General features: G+C 45.0%; 1 long non-coding RNA gene across 1 annotated transcript; it reads left to right on the top strand.

The window, feature by feature from the left end:
- The first annotated feature begins 248 nt into the window (after nt 1-248).
- On the top strand, nt 249-16,953 carry LOC140409628 (uncharacterized). Its single transcript, XR_011940445.1, has 4 exons — nt 249-316; nt 751-876; nt 6,388-6,581; nt 15,578-16,953. It is a non-coding gene; the product is annotated as an uncharacterized lncRNA (long non-coding RNA).
- Nucleotides 16,954-17,265: the final 312 nt, after the last annotated feature.

The raw sequence follows: 17,265 nt of genomic DNA, 5'->3' as shown, positions 1-17,265 counted from the left end.
GATGTAAATATCTTGGGAGTTGTGGAAGGGAAATTAACATAAATGAAATACTGCTGAAATATTCTGGTTTCAGCCTTATTATGAAAACAATTGTCCTCCAAAAGATAACAAAATGTGTACTGTTTTTAGCCAAGGGCAAGAACATACATACTATGTATTTCAGCTTAGGTACTTTACAAAGTCTATTTAATATAAGCATGGCTGTTTACTTCAAACTGTGATTTCAGACTATAAAACATGCTGCCTTCAATCGAATCTCAGATTGCAGTGCCCTGGCTTTGCAGCTAGAACACTCTCTCTCCGCAAATATATTTATGTAAGTAAATTTCCTTAAATCGAACCTCGAGGAATTTGTCTTTATTATGATTTCCACAGCAAATTGGCGTAGTTGTTGCAGTTTCCCTAATTTAATGGGAAGTGAATCCCGAAACGAATCTCTGAAAAGGACTCTCTCAGCTGAAAGGGAGAGAGCCACAGTGCGACCCCAGCTGAAAGGGGGGTCTGCGGCTCAGCAGCCTTAATTACTGGCCAGTGACTCATGCTAGGAGAGGTGATAGCTGTACGGGAAGAAAAAGATGCCTTGGAGACTAAAATTTAAAAAAAAGACTTTGAGATTCGTGAAAGGATAAACACCGTGCGTTCCCTATAGTATTTGTAAATGATTTCCGCGGTCGCTGTTATTGTTATATATATGTTCTGAAGTATTTTGCAGAAGGAACGATGAACAATAAACTCAACGCCCCTTCACAGGTCGTCCCGAAGCCTCGGTAAAGACATCCGGAGCAAGAAAGAAGGTGAACTCCTTAAAGAGGACAGATAAGGGAGTCAAAATGTGTAAGAAAATGAAAGGAAACAATCGCAAAGCAACGGAATGAGGTAGGAAAACCTGTATGTCCCGCATAGGAATATAATGAAGCTGACCCCCTCTCGGAAAAAAAACAGGGGAGTAAAAGTAAATAGAAGATTAAGGTAAAAGCGTAACAGATGAGTTCCTATAGAGAAAGGGAATTCAGATTTTCTGTAGCCGTGAGATAAGGCTGACGGTTAACTGCGATATTTGTGTGCTGTGAGAATCTGTATATTTTGTTTAACCAATTAATTTTAGTCAAAGCATGAAGTGCGAAGTGGGTTGTATTTTTTATCATCTGTCTTTGTGAGTCAGAGATTACAACGTAAGTGATTTTTGTTGAGATTTCTCTAATGAACGGAAACATTGGAAATTACGATCAGTTTAAAAGAAAGAAAGTGCCTTTACGAATAACAGTAATTGAATATGAATACGTTTTTAGATTACGTGAAAAAACATAAATGGCAACATGCCAAGTTCTCCGCCCCTTAGATTCTGCAGGAAACATTAACCATTTCAGCAGACAATTGACCTTTTCTGAATTGACAAAGAACAATATACGTGTCTAAAAATAGCTAGTGCCGATAAAATCAATCATTGGAAATTGACTTAAACGTGTGCTATTTATAGCCCCCTCCCAAGGGATGCTTTGCTGCTTCTAAAGTGCTCTTATGGTGCATCTTGGTCAGCTTTGAAGTATGAGATTGCAGTCCCACGCGGCATAAATGGGGGCTGGGTTCCCAATAATGATAATCATTTGAATGAAGGATCTGAGTCCCTCGAACACTGGTTAGCAAATAGAGGGAAAGAGGCTATCTTGCAAGGGGCCAAGAAGCATTTAACCCCCCAGGAAGGATGTACCCCACCTAGCGACACCTTCCCCTATTAGGCAGACAGACACTCTGCAAATTAGGAGCTGTAATACATTGCATTGATAATGGAATGTTTATAGAATTGTCTCAAATATGAGCTCACCAGCTGCAAAATTTAATAACTTCTGAGCCTGTGCCCAATCGCTCTGCATCTGTGTTCTATGCTGGCAGCTGAACGTTAACCCTTACAGTACCACTGTTAAAAAATAATTTTTTTTAAACTGCAGGAAGTCTGACAAAAGATTAATGACCCTTGGGCACAGCTATTAAAACACCTGATAGAGTCCAGATGAGAGAATATAGTGACCCATTGCACGGCTTGCTATGCTCGTGAGGATGAGCACGCATACAATTTACAAACGCAAAGTCACTTAGGAGAGCAGACATCATTGCATGTCACTCCTTTTTATTTTTCGGTGTTGTGGGATCAGGAGTGTTAGTACAGTTGACCCATAGTCAGAGGGACCTTTTTATAATGGGTTTAACTTCATTCAGAACCCCATTTAACATTGGCCGTAAGACATCCCGATAAGGCAAAGCAAATAGAAGTGATCAAAGAGGCCAAAGGAAAAAAGTAATACATGGGATTTATATTGAAATGGACGGACAAAATTGCCTGATAGAATTTTATGGCAAACAGGAGGGCAAAGTGACCTGGAAAGAGGAGCAATGGCCTGCTACATTTGAAAGACAACAACCTCCCCGAGAGAGCTATCATTTACTCCCTTCAATCCTGGCCCAGGTACTCACACATCTATGGGCCCAACTTAAAAATCATGTTGGAAAAGTGCATTGATGAATTCTGCCCCAGCGCATAGGGTGCAGTTACAGAAGAACGCTGGCCTGCCCTGCTTAAAACTATACAGGTTGGCACCGGAAGCAGAAAAAGGGATAGAGGGAGCGATCAATGCACTATTACAGCAAGGGGTGCTGAAGAGAACACAAAGCCCCTGTAACACCCCTATACTCCCCATTCCAAAGGTAGGAAGACCCAACGAGTGGTGGTTTGTGCAAGATCTTAGAGCCATCAATAAAATTGTTATCAGTATTGCTCCATTGGTGCTGGACACAAATGTCATTTTTGTCTTGTATACCACCAACAACGGATACTTTCTCAAGCCTTTTTCTCCATACCATTGCACCCGGAAAGTCAACATCTATTTGCTTTACATATCGGAATTAACAGTATTAAAAGAGACTTGGACGAGTGCCAGTTGTCTGCAGGTTCAACATTCCCTCAATATGATGACAATTTATTGATAGCCTCAGAGGGAGGGCTAGTTTGTCAACAGAATACCCTTATGTTATTATCTGGCAGAAAGAGGGCACAGGGTCTCAATGGACAAACTGCAGTTCTGTCAGAAGACAGTTCAGTATTTGGGATTTCAGCTGCAGCAAGGACAGCGGAGGCTTGGGTTGAAAGAATACAGGCTGTAGCAAGGGTACCAACTCCACGCACGAAAAAGGAAATCCTCACCTTCCTCGGCATAGTAGGCTAATGCAGGCAGTGGATACCAGACTATAGAGAGATGGACACAGTATTGTGCAAGGCTACCCTACAGGATGCCCCTTCAGTTGTTACCTGGATCCCAGAGAGGGAGCAAGCATTTTGTAATTTGAAACAAGCCATGATTAGCCCCCCTGCCTTGGGACTTCCTAATTTCAGCAAGCCCTTTACTCTTTATGTGAATGAAGCAGGGGGATTTGCAACAGGGGTCCTGGTGCAAGAGCATTGAGGAGGGAAAAGTACCCTTGCCTATTACTCGGTGGCCCTATGTGCTGTGGTAAAGGGTACGCCAAATTGCTTAAGAGCAGTAGCAGCCACAGCGGCCATAATAGAAAAAAATCAGTTTTGCTGCTGCTTAATTCATCCGCAACGTAGCATTTTACTGCGGCTCGACACACTGGGTACGAAGTAATCCTCTCTAAAACCAACTTTACCTACAAGCGAGCGCCAGCTGTCAACCCTGCAACACTCTTGCCCACGCCCTCGGAAGCAGAACATATGTATGATCATGACTGTTTACAATTGGTTGAAGCCACCTCGACCTGATTTATTGAGTCACCCACTAGAAAATCCAGACTTCATCTTTTTCACCAATGGGTCAGCAAACGACCAAATGATATGACCCTCCTGGCCAGCTATGCAATAGTAACTCCATTCGAGATAGTGGAAGCTTTTGCTCTGCCTTCGGGAACGTCTGCTCAAGCGGCCGAATAGTTTGCCCTCACTAAAGCATGTATTCTAGCAAAAATTAAACAGGCAATATTTATATGATTCCCGATCCGCTTTTGGGGTAGTACATGATTTTGGCCAATTATGGAAAAACAGGGGATTCATAACTTCCTCCGTCAACCTATTAAACATGCTAAATTGGTTTTAAATTTATTAGATGCTGTTCAGCTGCCCAGCAAGATAGCTATTTTAAAGTGTGAAGCGCATACTACCGCAGACGATGAATTCTCATGCGACAATAGATTTGCTGATAAAATAGGAAAGGAATTGGATTTCAAACAGCAGCCACAACGGCAAGTGGCTGCAGTTGAACTTCCATCCACCATAACAGAACCAAAGTTAAAACAGGCACAGGAGCAAGCCTCCCTACAGGAGCATCGCTCTTGGCTAAAAGCAGGTTGCTATCACGACAATTTTGATAGGTGGATAAGGGCTTTGAAAATAGACCAAACGTATGAAGCTCTCAGAGAAATTATACTTTTGGAGGCGTTTAAAAATTTAATTCCTGATGCAATGAGAACTCATGTGGAAGAACAGAGGGTTAAAACTGCAAGATTAGCAGCAGAAATGGCAGATGATTATGAATTTGTTCATAAATCAAAGCTTGGTTTCCGACATCAGTTTCAGCCTGTGAGGGATAGAAACTGGGGACATGAGAAATACTCAAGTTGTAAAGGTAAAGGTGATCTGATGGGAGATAATAAGGAGAATGTACCTCAGATTCAAAAAGAAATCCAGGAGGGTGGAAAAGAAATGAAAAATTTCAGATGTTTTCACTGTAATAGACTAGGTCATGTAAAGTCACAGTGTTGGTGGTTGAAGAAAAGCACTGGGAAGGCTGATGTGATAAAACGGGATAAGAAGTGGGGTTTGTTAAAGTGGTAAAGGAAAGCCCAAGTGAAGCAAAGGAGGTGCAAAAGATTGTACAGCCTGATCAAGAGGTGATTGATAAGAAGGTGCCAGATCTCTTTAAAGAATTTACTTGTGTGGGTAAAGTTTACTCAGGTGTATCAGGAGGAGCAGGTAAACAAACAACAAAGAACAAAGAAATGTACAGCACAGGAACAGGCCCTTCGGCCCTCCAAGCCCGCGCCGACCATACTGCCCAACTAAACTACAATCTTCTACACTTCCTGGGTCCGTATCCTTCTATTCCCATCCTATTCATATATTTGTCAAGATGCCCCTTAAATGTCCCTATCGTCCCTGCTTCCACTACCTCCTCCGGTAGCGAGTTCCAGGCACCCACTACCCTCTGCGTAAAAAACTTGCCTCGTACATCTACTCTAAACCTTGCCCCTCTCACCTTAAACCTATGCCCCCTAGTAATTGACCTCTCTACCCTGGGGAAAAGCCTCTGACTATCCAAATAGTCAGAAGTCACAATTTTAAGAGATACGGGAGCTAGTCAATCTTTGATGGTAAGAGATGAGGAATTATGTAGGTTGGGGAAAATGTTGCCAGAAAAGGTGGTAATATGTGGAATTCAGGGTGAGAGGAGTAGTGTTCCATTATATAAGGTAAGGTTGGAAAGTCCAGTGAAGTGGTAGTAGGAGTAATAGAGAAACTATCTTGTCCAGGACACAGTTTATCTTGGGCAACGATATAGCTGGATCGCAGGTGGGAGTGATGCCTACTGTGGTTGATAAGCCAGTGGAAAATCATACAACTGATGTGTTGAAGGACGAATATCCTGGGATTTTTCCGGATTGTGTAGTAACAAGGTCGTAAAGTCACAGGTTAACACAAGAGGAGAAATCAAAGAGTGAAGATGACGTTGAAGTGCATGTATGATTTGTCAAATGAATAATCGGTGATCGTGGGCATTGTTTCACGTTGGGTCGAGGCTTTTCCAACCAAAAGAGATGATGCTAGATCAGTGGTAAATATTCTGTTAAAGGAAATAATACCTAGGTTTTGGATACCAGTGGGTATTAACAGTGACAAGGGAACTCATTTCACTAGCAAATTGACCAAAGCCCGAACAGACGCCATGGGATTTGATTGGAAATTGCATTTCCATATCAGCCACAATCCTCAGGAATGGTGGAAAGGGCGGATGGAATAATTAAAACTGCAGTTACAAAAGTGTGTCAACAAAATGGGCTGCTATGGCCAGATGGCAGACCCATAGTAATGTATGACCTGAGAAATCTGAGAAATCGTAATACGGGTTTAACCCTGTATGAGATATTAATAGACCGCCCCATGACAACTGGAACTAAACCCCCAATGACTCCAGCGGAAGTAGCTTTAATATGGGCAGATGAGGCATCACTAAAATATGCCCAGGCCATGTGTGAACCGCTGGAAAAAATAACATGAAAAGTGTGACAGGCTCAGATGCATCCAAAAGAGGGAAATACACACCCCTTTAAACCTGGAGATCAAGTGTATGTGAAAGCACTAAACAAAGATTATTTTTCTCCTAGGTGAAATGGACCCTACCAAGTGCTGCTAACAACCCGAACAGCCGTTAAAGTAAAAGAAAAGTCAGATGGGATCCACACAATTCGTGTAAACTACATCATACGGAACTTTAAGAGTACTAGCGAAACGCTAACCTGAAGAGAATGACGGCGTTGATGTTTTTATATTATCATATTAATCCAACATCCTGTAGAGGGTAAGCTGCATACTAACACCTTAATATACATGTCTCACTCATACGTAGAGAGGGTAAATAAATTCAGTTGTTGGGTTTGTACACAAATTCCCAGATGCTTGGGGGAGGGCTTCCCTGTGCGACCTATCCCATTCACCAGTAAAGAGATAGCAGAATGGGCTCGAAGACAAAATAGTACAGGACATGGTGAAGATACACAGAATATGTTAGATTGGGGATTAGCTGGATACAATATGAATAGGTTTGAGGGATGGTGGTGGCCGAGGTTTAATGTAACATGTCAACCGTCCTGGTTGATCTTTCCCAATTATACTGGAGTCCCAAAAGGAAGTATATGCTTAAAGAATCATAAAACATATGGGACCCACTCAGTAGGCACGAGTCAGTGCGACCAGACCTTGAATTGGCAACCCCCTATGTTCCACCTTACGCTCAAGAATTATTCATCTTTGATTAGTCAGGAGTTGAAAATCAAACTAGTGAAGGCTCCTGGGATGGGGATCTGATTAGATGAATGATGACTGATAGTAAAGGAAACCTGACCGCATATAACGGCACGTATTTTATCTGTGGACGTAAGGCGTACCCGTGGTTACCAGAAAATTGGGAAGGCTCCTGCTATTTGGGATATGTAGTCCCTTATGTACATCACGTCCAGCAACTGCATCTCCATCTCCATCACAGGACGACACAAAGTGTTATGACATGGGCACAAATGCTGGGAATAATGATACCACCATTAGGAATAGCCACTAAGCATACGAACTACGTGAACTGCGAGACATCCTTGAGCAGGTAGCTAATGACACTGCAGAAGCTGTTAACCAGGTAGAAACTGAGATGGTTGCTATCAGAGTGGTTGCCCTGCAGAATAGAATGACTCCTGATTTCTTGTTAGCTGAAAAGGAAGGTACTTGACTGTTGCACATACATCACTGATAACTCAGAAAAATTGATAATCTGGTGGATCACATTCGTAGAGAGGTAACAAGATTACACGAAAATGAGGGATGGGACTTTGGCTTTGGATGGTAGGATCGTCAGGACAAAGGATTGTGTTCTGGATTATAATTGCCATTGTAATCTTGAATGTCGTATGGTTACTGTTTTAATGTTGCGCAAGATATTTTTTATTGTACGAACACAGGAAGAGCCCTAGCCTCCTTGCTACCAGGCTCATAACATGCAGGGAACTGTCACACGTCCTTTCCCCTTACATTATAAACCACCCTTTTCTACAGAGGACACGATAATTTACCAAAAGGAAAGATCAACAAGGATGGAATTGTGGAAGGGAAATTAACATAAATGAAATACTGCTGAAATATTCTGGTTTCGGCCTTATTATGAAAACAATTGTCCTCCGAAAGATAACAAAATGTGTCCTGTTTTTAGCCAAGGGCAAGAACATACGTACTACGTATTTCAGCTTACGTACTTTCCAAGGTCTATTTAATATAAGCATGGCTGTTTACTTCAAACTGTGATTTCAGACTATAAAACATGCTGCCTTCAATCGAATCTCAGAGTGCAGTGAAATGGTTTTGCAGCTAGAACACTCTCTCTCCGCAAATATATTTGTGTGAATAAATTTCCTTAAATCGAACCTCGAGGAATTTGTCTTTATTATGATTTCCACGACAGAAATGGTTCAGAGGAGGTTTACTGGATTGATACCTGGATAAGCTGGTTGTCTGATGAGGATAGGTTGGGCAGGCTTGGTTTGTTTCCACTGGAGTTTAGAAGTGTGAGGGGTGACTTAGTTGAAGTACATAAGATTCTGAACGGTCTTGACAAGATGGACGTGGAAAGGATGTTTCCTCTTGTGGGTGAGTCCAGAACAAGGGGCCACCATTCAACATTAGAGAAGAATTATTTTCTCTCAGAGGGTTGTGTGACTTTGACTCTCTGCCTCAGAACGTATTGGAGGAGGGGGTCATTGAATACTTTTAAGGCTGAGGTAGATAGATTCTTGTTAGGCAAAGGAATCAAAGGTTATCGGGGAGAGATGGGAATGTGGAATTTGAAACACAAACAAATCAACCACGACCTTATTGAATGGTGGAGCAGGCTCGAGGGGAAAAATGGCCAACTTCTGCTCCTACTTCGCGTGTTCATATACTCATCAGCTGAAGTGATTGTTGGTGGTTGGCTACCTATAGAAGACTCCTGTGGCTTTGCGTTGCACTCACCTCCAAAGAGCAAAGAAGATCATTGCAAAGAAGGGGCTGTTTAGCACAGGGCTAAATCGCTGGCTTTGAAAGCAGACCAACGCAGCTTCCCGTACCAGCCTCCCCGAACAGGCGCCAGAATGTGGCGACTCGGGGCTTTTCACAGTAACTTCATTTGAAGCCTACTTGTGACAATAAGCGATTTTCATTTCATTTCATTGAAAGTTTTCAGGCACTGGAGCCAGTTTCTGTTGCTGTTACTGATCTCAGCAACCTCAAACCACACCTTTGTGGTTTGGGAAGGCAGCTTTCTCTGGCCACCCTCTGGGAGGACCTCCAAGCTGGCATTGGCCCTGGCTGGGTATCAGCCCTTCCTCCCCCGCCAATTCAGTGACGCAATGGCTTCTAGGGTGCGTGCACAATCCGACCCCTGAGGTTGCTAATCGGCCGCTCAAACCACCATTCAGCCAGCGAGCAACCGGCCTCAGTGAAAACGGGGGGCTGTGACTGCTTCTCCCATAACCCCGTTTGAAAGGATCAAAATCCAGGAAACAAATCGGGCTCCAAACCTCATCCTCAAGTTAGCGACCAGGAATTTCCTGATATGCAGATGCAAACCGAGGTTCCGTCATATTTCCAGCGAAGCGCAATGAAGTGCACTTGGCGGAAAATTCCGGACCAAAGTCTTCAGTCGCAAGGAGGCGAAAAAAAGACAGAAGAAAGAATCTTTTATGTTTACGTGGTGTCTCTCAAAACATTAGGCTTCAGTTAAAAAATATCCAACCACATAATAAGAAACACGAAGTGTGGCGAGTATCCAGCAGCTTTAGCTGGAAAACTCTAATCTTTTGATGAACTATTCAGCTGCATTGAATGAGGCTGTGTGAACCAGCTGCATCATTCAACAAGATCACCATCAGAGTCCAGCTTTCCTTCACTATTTTCATAATTGTTTCCATCCGTGCGTAACATCGGCGTGATGACTTTCAAGGGCCATAAAACTCTGCAAGGCTATTCAGCATTATTTTCAGTTCTTAATGTTCAATTAAAGGAATACTCCACGATTAGACTCTGCCACGGCTTTATCCTGACTTCCTAAAGTCAGTGCTCTGTAAAGATAAAGTTTAATCATCTCCAATCTATTAACTGTGAACCGTAAAACAGACAGCCGGCCCTGTCACTGACCTTTGGATCAAATCCTCCAGTCTTCTATTTTGTAAAAGCCTATGGTATGGGTCCAGAACCCCAATTTTGGTTAAGATCGTGGACTAAAACCCAATTATTTTCAGTGTGTAAACCTGTGAAAAAAATGTTACTAGTTCACAGGAATGATAACACAGACCAGTAGACAGCTTTTATATTTAAACAACTTTTAATTTGAACATACGATTAAGTACATTAGCAACAAAGAAGTAACTTTACAGTTCACAGGTACAACTTGCTTCCTGAAACCTGCCTCTACACTCCAATTCAGCAAATCCATATATTTCAATAAACACTTTGGTGTAAAGTTAACAACCAGGTTTTACTTGCTTATCTTGGTAATGTGTCTTGGAGAGAGAAACCTTGCAGGACCAAACTGAAAACACTTCTGTTCAAATTTGAGTCCTGTGGGGAACTGCCTTTTCAGACAGGCCTTGCCCCTCCCATTAGCGACACTAAAAGCACACAGCATTAATTTGCCCCCGTCACAAGATTTGTTTAGCCAGTGCCAAACACTATACCTCACTTTTAATCACAGCTCCAGCAGTCTCACTACCTGCATGGATTTTAACCCATGTTTTAATAGCATTACTGCAAAAATACAAACGATAAAATACAACTTTTTTTATATTCATCACACCTATCTATCACCTATCACCTGAACTTGGCTTTGCAATGCCAGCCTAGCATTGTTGCTTCGGAGCACATGTAGAAAAACTCTCAGAAATGTCCCAGCCAAGCAGTTACAGAAACAGAGAATTAAGAGGTATATTGATATATTAGGGCCATCCCCCTTGCTTTCCCATGCACCCTCACTTCATGACCCATCCTAGCCTTCCAAAACCAAGATTCCAATCCCTCTTTGAATGAGGCATTCAACCGAGGGTCCATTTTCCTGTTGATTTGAAGATTCCATTCTCCGACCCCCCACCGGGTCAGAGAATCGCCGGGGGCTGGCGTGAATCCCGCCCCCACTGGTTGCCGAATTCTCCGGCACCGGATATTTGGCGGGGGCAGGAATCGCGCCGCGCCGGTCGGTGAGCCCCCCCCCCCGGCGATTCTCCGGCCCGCGATGGGCCGAATTCCTGCTTCTGGAATGCCTGTCCCGCTGGCGAGGATCAAACCACCTCACTTCCCGGTGGGACTAGGCGGCGCTGGCAGGCTCCGGGATCCTGGGGGGGGGGGTGCAAGGGGCGATCTGGCCCCGGGGGGCGCCCCCACAGTGGTCTAGCCTGCGATCAGGGCCCACTGATCCGCGGGTGGGCCTATGCCGTGGGGGCACTCTTTTCCCTCCGCCTCGGCCACAGCCTTCACCAGGGCCGACGCGGAAGAGATACCCCCCCTGCGCATGCGCGGGGATGACGTCAGCAGCCGCTGACGCTCCCGCGCATGCACGGACTTCCGCCGCCCGGCGAAGTCCTTTCGGCCCCGCCTGGCATGGCGCCAAAGGCCTTTCCCGCCGGCTGGCAGCACGCCAACTACTCCGGCATGGGGCTAGCCCCTCAAGGTGAAGGCTTGGCCCCTAAAGGTGCGGAGAAAACCTTTGGGGTGGCCCGAAGCCGGAGTGGTTCACGCCACTCCATCCCGCCGGAACCCCCGCCCCGCCGGGTAGGGGAGAATCCCGCCGGTCCTTCAAAATTATTTGAGGAAAAGCAAGGATTTCCCTTGGTGACATGCTCAATGTGTCTCTCTCAATTAACTACCAGGCTAGCATTCATCTGACTGTAGAACCTACCTGCGCACAAAATGGCGGTTCTGCTCATCTACATCATAGCACTCACTGCACTTAAATGTAATTCTACAGGCTGGAAATTAAGCCACATAGCTCCTATGTTTCAGGTGCAACGTAGCCTACGAATTTCACAAAATGGTGAGCATAGAACATAGAACATAGAACATTACATCACAGTACAGGCCCTTCGGACCTCGATGTTGCGCCGACCTGTGAAACCACTCTAAAGCCCATAGACACTATTCCCTTATTGTCCATATGTCTATCCAATGACCATTTGAATGTCCTTAGTGTTGGCTAGTCCACTACTGTTGCAGGCAGGGCATTCCACGCCCTTACTACTCTCTGAGTAAAGAACCTACCTCTGGCATCTGTCTTATATCTAACTCCCCTCAATTTAAAGGTATGTCCCCGCATGCTAGACATTACCATCCAAGGAAAAAGGCTCTCACTGTCCCTATCCAATCCTCTGATCATCTTGTATGCCTCAATTAAGTCCCCTCTTAACCTTCTTCTCTCTAACGAAAACAGCCTCAAGTCCCTCAGCCTTTCCTCATAAGATCTTCCCTCCATACCAGGCAACATTCTGGTAAATCTCCTCTGCACCCTTTCCAATGCTTCCACATCCTTCCTATAATGCGGCGACCAGAATTGCACGCAATACTCCAAATGCGGCCGCACCAGAGTGTTGTATAGCTGCAACATGACCTCATGGCGCCTAAACTTAATCCCTCTACCAATAAAAGCTAACACACCGTACGCCTTCTGAACAACCCTCTCAACCTGGGTGGCAACTTTCAGGGATCTATGTACATGGACACCAAGATCTCTCTGCTGATCCACACTGCCAAGAATCTTACCATTAGCCCAGTACTCAGTCTTCCTGTTATTCCTTCCAAAATGAATCACCTCACACTTTTCTGCATTAAACTCCATTTGGCACCTCTCAGCCCAGCTCTGCAGCTTATCTATGTCCCTCTGTAACTTGTAACATCCTTCCGCACTGTCCACGAGTCCACCGACTTTAGTGTCATCTGCAAATTTACTCACCCATCCTTCTACGCCCTACTCCAGGTCATTTATAAAAATGCCAAACAGCAGTGGCCCCAAAACAGATTCTTGTGGTACACCACTAGTAACTGGACTCCAGTCTGAACATTTCCCATCAACCACCACCCTTTGTCTTCTTCCAGCTAGCCAATTTCTGATCGAAACTGCTAAATCACCCTGAATCCCATGCCTCCGTATTCTCTGCTGTAGCCTACCATGGGGAACCTTATCAAACGCTTTACTGAAATCCATATACACCACATCAACTGCTTTACCCTCATCCACCTGTTTGGTCACCTTCTCAAAGAACTCTATAAGGTTTGTGAGGCACGACCTACCCTTCACAAAACCGTGTTGACTATCTCTAATCAAATTATTCCTTTCCAGATGATTATACATCCTATCTCTTATAAACCTTTCCAAGATTTTTCCCACAACAGAAGTAAGGCTCACTGGTCTATAGTAACCGGGGTTATCTCCACCCCCCCCCCCCCCCTACTTGAACAAGGGACAACATTTGCTATCCTCCAGTCTTCTGGCACTATTCCTGGAGACAAAGATGACTTAAAGATCAAGGCCAAAGGCTCAGCAATCTCCTCCCTAGCTTCCCAGAGAATCATAGGATAAATCCCATCTGGCCCAGGTGACTTATCTATTTTCACATTTTCCAGAATTGCTAACACCTCCTCCTTATGAACCTCAAGCCCTTCTAGTCTAGTAGCCTGAATCTCAGTATTCTCCTCGACAACATTGTCTTTTTCCTGTGTGAATACTGATGAAAGATATTCATTTAGCATCTCTCCTATCTCCTCGGACTCCAAGCACAACTTCCCACCACTGTCCTTGATTGGCCCTGCTCTTACCCTAGTCATTCTTTTATTCCTGACATAGCGATAGAAAGCTTTAGGGTTATCCTTGATCCTACCTGCCAAAGACTTCTCATGTCCCCTCCTGGCTCGAGCGCCCTAACTGAACCTTCATGTCTCATCTTTACATAAGTCTCCTTCTTCCTCTTGACAAGTGTTTCGACTGCTTTAGTAAACCACGGTTCCCTCACTCGACCACTTCCTCCCTGCCTGACAGGTACATAATTACCAATGACACGCAGTAGCTGTTCCTTGAACAAGCTCCACATTTCCATTGTGCCCAATGCTACCCAGCATGGTAGCATTGTGGATAGCACAATTGCTTCACAGCTCCAGGGTCCCAGGTTCGATTCCAGCTTGGGTCACTGTCTGTGCGGAGTCTGCACATCCTCCCCGTGTGTGCGTGGGTTTCCTCCGGGTGCTCCGGTTTCCTCCCACAGTCCAAAGATGTGCAGGTTAGGTGGATTGGCCATGATAAATTGCCGTTAGTGTCCAAAATTGCTCTTAGTGTTGGGTGGGGTTACTGGGTTATGGGGATAGGGTGGAGGTGTTGACCTTGGGTAGGGTGCTCTTTCCAAGAGCCGGTGCAGACTCGATGGGCCGAATGGCCTCCTTCTGCACTGTAAATTCTATGATCCCCTGCAGTTTTCCTCTCCATCTGATGTATCCTAAGTCTTGCCTCATCGCATCATAATTGCCTTTCCCCCAGATATAACTCTTGCCCTGCGGTATATACCTATCCCTTTCCATCACTAAAGTAAACGTAATCGAATTGTGGTCACTATCACCAAAGTGCTCACCTACCTCCAAATCTAACACCTGTCCTGGTTCATTACCCAGTACCAAATCCAATATGGCCTCGCCTCTCGTTGGCCTATCTGCATACTGTGTCAGGAAACCCTGCTGCACACATTGGACAAAAACGGACCCATCTAATGTACTCCAACTGTAGCGTTTCCAGTCAATATTTGGAAAGTTAAAGTCCCCCATGAAAATGAAAATGAAAAGCGCTTATTGTCACAAGGAGGCTTCAAATGAAGTTACTGTGAAAAGCCCCTAGTCGCCACATTCCGGCGCCTGTTCGGGGATAACAACTACCCTGTTGCTTTCGCTCCTATCCAGAATCATCTTTGCAATCCTCTCCTCTACATCTCTGGAACTTTTTGGAGGCCTATAGAAAACCCCTAACAGGGTGACCTCTCCTTTCCTGTTTCTAATCTCAGCCCATACTATCTCAGTAGACGAGTCCTCATCAAACGTCCTTTCTGCCACCGTAATACTGTCCTTGACTAACAATGCCACCCCTCCCCCTCTTTTACCACCTTCCCTGAGCTTACTGAAATATCTAAATCCCGGCACCTGCAACAACCATTCCTGTCCCTGCTCTATCCATGTCTCCGAAATGGCCACAAAATCGAAGTCCCAGGTACCAACACATGCCGCAAGTTCACCCACCTTATTCCGGATGATCCTGGCATTGAAGAAGACACACTTTAAACCACCTTCCTGCCTGCCGGTACACTCCTGCAACTTTGAAACCCTACTCATGACCTCACTACTCTCAACCTCCTGTATACTGGAGCCACAATTCAGGTTCCCAAGCCCCTGCTGAACTAGTGCCATCCACCATATTGGGCATCAGGTGTTCACTCTATTCAGGATCCTTATCCCCCTATAGTCAAGACATATGACCCTACAACCTCAACCCACCACCCCCTACCCCCCCCAGCCCCCAACCCCGTCATCCACCAACTAGCTGACCTCACCCAAGATAATGTGATATGAATTGCCATGTTATTTAAATTGATCATGCCGTTTTTATAGATTGGTTGTCAGTTCGCTATTTGACTGCCACCATTTGACATCTTGACATCTCGATCTACTTTGCTGAGTCCCAGCATTCTGAAATCTTACTTTTCTCTGAGAGAGCTGTTGCTGATTTTGTACTGTTGTTGCTCTTTGTCTCCCAAATAGACTGGCACTCAGCTACCGGTGGTCAGGTCAGGCCACGCTGTCTTTGGAAGTAAGGGACGGTTGGCATTAGCAAGGAAGACAGAGCGGAGGAACATGATGGAGAAGGAGGAGACTGAGCAGGAGACCACGACCGGAATTCACCAGCCGCTCCCTGCCGACAAAATTCTCTGGTCCCAGCGGCAGCACAACCCCACCCGCAGGTCTCCCAGCAGAAAATAATTCTCCTTATCTCTGACTTAAAAAGTAAAGATGCAGAGAAGGCAGATGGTAAACGTAATATAGATTAATTTATAAGTATTTACAAGGGTCTGCATAATGCAGAATCTCACTCCCACTGCAATCCTAGCTGGGAGGACTTATCTCGCCTGGCCCTGATCTGGGACTGCTTTTAACCTTTGCTCACATCAGGCCCCCAGGTGGTACACATCTACCACCTACCTGGGGAGCTCGTACTCCATGCGTCCCACAGGGAGATCAAATGATGGTTTCTCCGTGGTCCTCGTGGGGGTTGTGACAGAAGGGAATCTTTTATTCTCAAACTGTATCCCTTTGTACTGGTCTCCCCCTACAAGAGGAAACACCCACCATGTCTCCTCCCTCAGAATCTTATAAGTTTCAATCAGGTAACATCTCATTCTTCTAAACTCCAATTGGTAGAGACATGTTCAATCTTTCATCGTAAGACAAGCCTTTCGTCCCAGGAACGAGTTTTGTGAACCTTCCCAGAACTGCTTCTAACACAGTAATAGACGGGATTTTCCTCCCCCTCAGCGGCGTGTTCTGCAGCGCCAAAGGATGGCTCACCAGTGGCGGTAGCGGGATCTCCTTTCCAACAGTGGTCAAAGAGGTTTCCCGTTGAACATGCCCCTCACCGCCAAAAGTCTGCATCATCGGCGGGATTGTAAGATCTCGCCAGCACGTGCGGTCAGAGGATTCCATCTATTATCTCTTTTCAAATAAGGAGACCAAAACTGTACACAGTACTCCAGATGTGGCCTCGTCGAGGCCCTGTTCAGCTGCAGTAAGACTTCCCTACTTTTATATTCTGTTCCTCTTGCAGTAAACGGCAGCACAGTGGTTAGCACTGTTGCTTCACAGAGCCAGGGTCCCAGGTTCAATTCCCGCATGGATCACTGTCTGTGCGGAGTCTGCACGTTCTCCCTGTGTCTGCGGGGGTTTACTCCGGGTGCTCCGGCTTCCTCCCACAGTCCCAAAAGACGTGTTTGTTCGGTGAATTGGACATTCTGAATTCTCCCTCTGTGTACCCGAACAGGCGCTGGAGTTTGGCGACGAGGGGCTTTGCACAGAAACTTCATTGCAGTGTTAATATAAGATTACTTGTGACACTAATAAAGATTATTATTATTAAACACCAACATTTTATTTTCATTCTTAATCACTGCTGTACCTGCAAACCAACTTTTTGTGATTTGATGTACCAGAACCAACTATACCACCGAGATCTCCCACAAGTCCTGAAATATGTGCTGTTAGGTAATTTGGACGTTTTGAATTCTCCCTTTGTGTACCCATATAGGTGCCGGAATTTGGCGACTAGGGGCTTTTCACAGTAACTTCATTTTAGTGTTAATAATAATAACAGCTTATTCTCACAAGTCGGCTTCAATGAAGTTACTGTGAAAAGCCCCTCGTACCTAGCCGCTAATGTAATAGGCTTACATTAGCTG

The sequence above is a fragment of the Scyliorhinus torazame genome, chromosome 3 (assembly GCF_047496885.1).
Source record: "Scyliorhinus torazame isolate Kashiwa2021f chromosome 3, sScyTor2.1, whole genome shotgun sequence".
Lineage (NCBI taxonomy): Eukaryota > Metazoa > Chordata > Chondrichthyes > Carcharhiniformes > Scyliorhinidae > Scyliorhinus > Scyliorhinus torazame.
This window is presented reverse-complemented; position numbering and strand designations above follow the sequence as displayed.